This window comes from Oryza glaberrima, chromosome 5 (genome assembly GCF_000147395.1).
Source record: "Oryza glaberrima chromosome 5, OglaRS2, whole genome shotgun sequence".
NCBI lineage: Eukaryota > Viridiplantae > Streptophyta > Magnoliopsida > Poales > Poaceae > Oryza > Oryza glaberrima.
Genome location: NC_068330.1, coordinates 6,096,388 through 6,102,400, shown reverse-complemented (window position 1 = coordinate 6,102,400; position 6,013 = coordinate 6,096,388). Strand labels below are relative to the sequence as shown.

At 51.5% G+C, this 6,013-nt stretch overlaps 1 pseudogene; it reads right to left on the bottom strand.

Moving 5' to 3' along the window:
• Nucleotides 1–218: 218 nt before the first annotated feature.
• LOC127773439 (endoglucanase 15-like) lies at nucleotides 219–2,725 on the bottom strand (annotated as a pseudogene).
• Nucleotides 2,726–6,013: the final 3,288 nt, after the last annotated feature.

Genomic DNA, 6,013 nt, shown 5'->3' with positions numbered 1-6,013 from the left:
TAACACTATAGCAGACCATGAGGAGGAAGATATTATTATTTCCAACTCTCCAAAGCCATACACACTGGACCTAATTCGTGGAGAAAGAGGAGGACACATGTACCAACAAAATAGTACTACACTACTCTCTTCTCTTCACGGCTAGTCCATACCACTTTGACTCTTTGACTCTTTACTACCTGTTTCTTTGACTCTTTGTTTGAAGCCGCGACTGTGAAACACACACGTCTCCGCTTCATCTAGGAGCGAGTGAGCGACTGGTCGTCCTCTTCCATCAGAAGGCCACCGCTGGAGGCGGCGAGGCGGGCGAGGACGCCGACCAGCGGCGCGTTGTTGTATGTGGCCGCCTCCGTCAGCTCGTAGTTGCTCCGCTCGTCGGCGAAGCCGTCGTGCTCGTCGGGCCCGCCGACGACGGCGCCGTCGACCAGGTTCGGGTTGCCGGCCTTCCTGACGTACCACCTGGAATACCCCTCCTTGCAGCTCACCAACGACGGGTCCCTCTTGATGGACGCGCCACGATGGTGCACCTGCTGCGGGTAACTCGCGCCGTACCCCACCATGTAGCTCGTCCCCCTCGGATTATCCCCCAATATATAATTCACCTGAAATCAATTTGACAAATTAATTAATTTGAGTAGTTTGTCAACCACATTTGATTTGACCACGTTTTAGTATTTCTTTACCTGAGATTTGACGAATTTGAGGATGTCGAAGGGTTGGGCGGCGCCGGCGGGGCAGCGGACGGCGCCGTGGCCGGACATGGTGGCGAAGTCGGCGTAGACGGTGAGGAGGAAGGAGGCGCTGGTGACGAACTGGAGGTTGTTCCACCTCCGGTGGTACATCATGCCGCCGGGGGTCCTGGCGACGTTGACGGCGCCCTTGCCGACGCAGGAGCACACGAAGAACTCCGCGTTCTGCCTGTACCCCTGCAGCGCGGCGGCGCGGTCGCCGGCGCGGCCCTGGAGGAGGAACTTGGCGGCGAGGACCTGCACGCCGGGGTACTTGACGTCCCACCCGAACTGGTTGATGGACCACCCCGTGCCGCCCAGCGCGTCGCCGTTGCCGGCGAGGTACTCCAGGTAGGACCTGTCCTCCGTCGCATCGAACAGCCACGCCGCCGCCCAGAGCAGCTCGTCCTGCGCCATGCACGCCGTAGCAGGTCAGGTCAGCATGGTGTTCGTCCGAATCCAATTGCGCCACAACGGCACGTCTCGCCGGCCGATCGCCGGCAGGCCACTTACCCCGTATCCGCTGCTGTAGTACTTGCGCGCCACGGTGATGCTGGCGTCGTACTTGCCCCTGTACTTGTCAGCGAACTCGAACAGCTGAACACACCACAAGATCACAAGTTTTCAGAGGAAATTTCGGTCTGATTTCGAGCTCATTTGCATGTTCTTCTAGTGTTTTTATCTATGTTGTCAATATTTTTTATATTTTTTATAACTATTATTTAGGTGATATGCATGAAACGGTATATCCCATGAACCACTTTCCCTTTGTAATTGTAACCAACCTGTTTGGAGTGCACGAGGAGGAGGTTGGCGTAGCTCGTGTTTGTGTCGCGGAAGACGATGGACGCGGCGGCCATGGCGGCGGCGGTCTCGGCGGCGAGGTCTGACCCGGGGTGCTGTGGGTCGACGCGGAACGCCTGGCGGCTCGTCGTCATGTCCTCCGGCCGCTGCCAGCAGCTGTGGTCGGTGTCGCCGTCGCCGACCTCGCCGTACAGCACGTCGGGCTCCGGGTGCGCCTTGATGAAGTAGTCGGTGCCCCACTTGACGGCGTCCATGGCGTTCCGGAGCTCGCCGGCCGCCGCCATCTGCTTGCCGTACTCCAGGATGCTCCACGACATCATGGTCACCGTGAACGCCATCGGCAAGCCGAACTTCACATTGTCCCCTGCATCGTAGTAACCTCCAACAAGATCAACCTGAAACACAACACACAAACACAATCATCATATAGTATAACTCAAGAGAAGAAGTGAACAGCGCTTTGAAAGTAGTAGAATGGTGCGTACTCCACTGGCGTTTCCATCAAAGAGGCCAGAGTTGGCTCTCCAGGAGACCCTCTGGTTAGGAGGGAGAACGCCGGACCTCTGCGCCTCGAAGTAGAGGATGCTCTTCCTCAATGCAATGGCATAGTCATGGCCACCACCAGCATCAAGTCCCACCTTCACCATTGATGCAAGTGCCAAGAGACAAAGGAATGTAAACGCCACACAGCCACCACTAATCTTGGCCATTGCAAAATTGCAAAGTGCTAAGAAGATGAGCGAGTGAGAGTGGAGGAGCAGGGGGGGACTTGGTTGGCTTGGCTTGGAGGGAGCTCAAAAGAGGGCTTCTTATATAGCACTGGAGTGGAGGGAAGATAGCAAGAGACTCAAAGCATGAGAAATAGTTTACTGAACTCCTGGGCCCCTTCCACACTTTAGCAAGTTGTTGATGGCAGATATTATTCCAAATGCATGCAACCGAAGAAAAGGGAAAAAATGCAGGCACCTGTCTTGCAATGAGGCGGAGAACGTACTACCGGTACGCGGTGAGGATGACGAACAGGTCGCGGAGGAAGACGGTGAGGGAGCTGCACCTCGGCGTGTCGGAGCTACGGGGGCGGCTGTGGTGGCTCGAGGATACGTGCCGCCGAGGTGGCTGCCGGCGCTGCAGCCGGGGAGGAGCCTAAGGTTCGTGTACTTGCAGCCGGCGCCGCCGGCGAACGTGTGGGTCATCGGCTACAAACTGGTCTGAATTGAACTGAACTATTCTGAAATGGTAATATGTGTGTGTGGTAGAGAGAGTATAGTTTGATTACTTTGGAGGAAGTAGACAAGAGTCCAAGAAATGCGACTACGTACTCATACTCTGTCAAATATCATCCTAATGCCCTACTACTTTTGCAGCCGTTGAAGAGACAAGAGAGTTTTCTCACATGATGCATAATTGCACATTGAAAAGAGGTCAAGCCGGACCTAAGATTTCATACCTGTGTAAAAAAAAAAAACTGAAATAGCCAATACATTTACCAAAGCAGCGACAAAATTTGCTATGGAAAATTACATGAAATTTATGACAAAATTGCAAGAATTGTCCGATGAGGCAAGTGTGTGTGTGAAGAAGAGACCATGCAAACTTTGCTCCCCTTTGGCCCTTCCATCTGTTTCCCTCTGCACGCCCCCCCCCCCCCCCCCCCCCCGGGGGTGGGCTTGAGTGGGCCCGGCGTTTTTATATTACTGGATTCTTTTAGACAAGAACGGTGGCGGGTCTGAAACAAGTGCATGCCAATATGCCATGTGTAGATAGTGTAAGATCATTGAATTTTTTTCGTTTTTAGATTTTTTTTTAATATTTACAGAAATAATCTATCGACAAAAAAATTGCAGAAAAAGCCCCTGCCGCCCCAATGGTGGGCGGCAAGCTGACGTGGTAGATGGTGGGTCAACCACGCCGTCTGCCGCCGTCGGCCAAAATTGCGATTAGGCCCTTGCCGCCCATACAGAGGGCTAATTGCAATTTTGGCCACCCATAAAGAGCTTGCGGCCGTACTTTTTTCATCTGGGTCCCTTGCCGCCCCAATAGAGGGCGGCAAGGACCCATATGTAAAAAGTACAGCCAAAAGATTTTTCTATGTTATGTTAATAATAAATAAAGAAGTATTTATTGGTAAAACTTGTTAATATTGTTATAAAAATGTATTGAAGTTGGTTGTTGCGCAATTTCATATGTTAAGTGAGGTATTATTTTGTACCTTATTCGACGTATTAGTACTCGGATAATTTATATAGGCCTATCGCAGTCTGGGTCGTAGAAACATTATATAGACTTAAACAAGGAGAATTATGTAACATGAAGAAATAGTAGTACAATTTGAACATGATACAACTATTTGCATTGCGGTTACATAGATGATATTAGATTCGAACTAGGAGGGAGGTAGTGCAATAGTTGAACACAACGACGATGTAGTAATGGGACAAGGAAGCATGACAGTAGAAATTTCAATATGCCAAGTTGTCCGATAATAGCTAACCCCTACGTGAGGATCCCTCTCCTCTCTCAAACCGCGCTTTAGTAACCCTGTATTGCTCTGGTAGTTCAAGCTGCATAACACGGCTAGGTGGAGTTAGAACCCTTCTGGTGTCTATCCATTCTCTGTATTGACATCTCCTTGGTGGTTCCTGGGAGGAAAGAATAGATGTAAAGCAAGCAAAGTTAGTAAATGTTGTGAGAAAATAAGGATTCATGTAATCAAAATATTCTTATCATGAAATCGTCGTCAAGAATATTTGGACAAACAAAGAACCTTCGACCCAATGTTGTAGGATTTATGGAATAAAGAACCTGACAATGATCACCACACCTGCATCTTGGACGGGCTTCCCATGGAGGGAGTGCCGTAGGTAGCACCCGCCAGTCGCTCTGTTGTTCACGACATTGTCGTTCATAAGCCGCTTTTCTCTATAAGTATTGCTCAGTACTTTCGGATGCGAAATACCAGCGACCTTCTTGTAAACAAGTGGTTAGGTCGAGAACGGGATTTTCTGTATCAACCCACTCGATGTATGCGCAAGCCGTAGTACGGGTCTGCCGAATAGAGTAGTGTTACGAAGAATAAAGCAATTGCCCATACGGAATGAATAAGCATATGCAGATAATAAAATACCTCACGGTCATAGTTAGGGCACCTAAAAAAGCGCCTTCCTCGAATATCAGGATTCCTCGAAGCCATTAGTTGGCATCGATCACCGCATAGGCAGAGAGGACGCTGGCACCAAGGTGGTAGTAGGTATACACAAGGATCGCTACGCCAGTTTGGATCCTCAACACCCCGGCGTCTAGCCATTGACGAAAGCCGGTCGAATTTGTAATGAAGCAAGTGGGAAAGAGAGTACTGAATGTGACTGAGTTCTGAAAGATTGTGAGGCCTCACTCGTTAAGGCGACTTATATAGGCGCAAAAAATCGAGTGATACCCCTGACATGTGAACGTGGTGGGGTATGGTGGGTACGGCTGATTGGCGCCGAAAGTTACATGCCTGATCGGCGCCGAAAGTTACATTGGTCGTATGCGCCAAATGACGGGCAAATACTCGTATCGTACGTGAATAAAGGAGGCTGCATCGGTGCGGCAGAAAGTAGTCGTGCATGCGCCGAAAGGTATTGTGCACATATAACAAAAACGTAGTCATTACACAAGCATACAGTACTGGAAAGTGAAACAAATAAACAAAGAGAAGACTGCTCTACTGGCCCTGCCCCGCGCCGCGACCACGCTTGGTCCTCCGGGCCTGTGCTCGCACGTGGTCCTGGGAGTAGGTGAAATGATCTGGTGGCATAGCACGGGTAGCACGAGTATCCCGCGGAGGAGTGGCCTGCGCCTGGTCCTGCGTCTGCACCGGCGGTGCGCCTCCCAGCTGTGAGGGGCCGATGACGTCCTCTGTCGAGCCTGAAGCGAAGTCGAAGTCAATGATGTCGAAGAGCACGGTGGAAGGCAGCAAGCGGTCTGACGAGGTCCCAGCATGGTCCAGTGGTGGACCCTGACTCGACGTGCCGGCTGCCTGTGACGAAGTCCCGGTGTACTGCCAGAACTGCGCTGAGTGCGAGGTCGACGCAGCTGCCTAAGACGCAGACCCTGCAGCCTGGGAGAAGTGGGCGGCCTGCGTCATAGCGAACTGGGCGAAACCTACACATCGACAACGGAACCCTTGTAAGCTAAGACATAAAATGCATGTAAATTGATTGTCGAAGTAATGTTGTTTTTTTAAGTACCTGTGGGGGGCACAACAGAAGGCATAGCCGAGGAAGGCGGGGTGCTGAACGGTGCACGAAACCCTGAAGCAATCGGCAAGTGAAACGGCTCACTTATATGTGCGAGGCATGTACAGAAATAGTAATAAAAATACTTACCTCCGTGCGGAGGGGGAGTCGGCCTAGGAACGTGCGCAGCTGGACGGGGACCAGTCGGTACGGGTGGCCGCTGTACAGCTGCGTCTGCCCGAGCAACGTCGTCTGCACGACAGG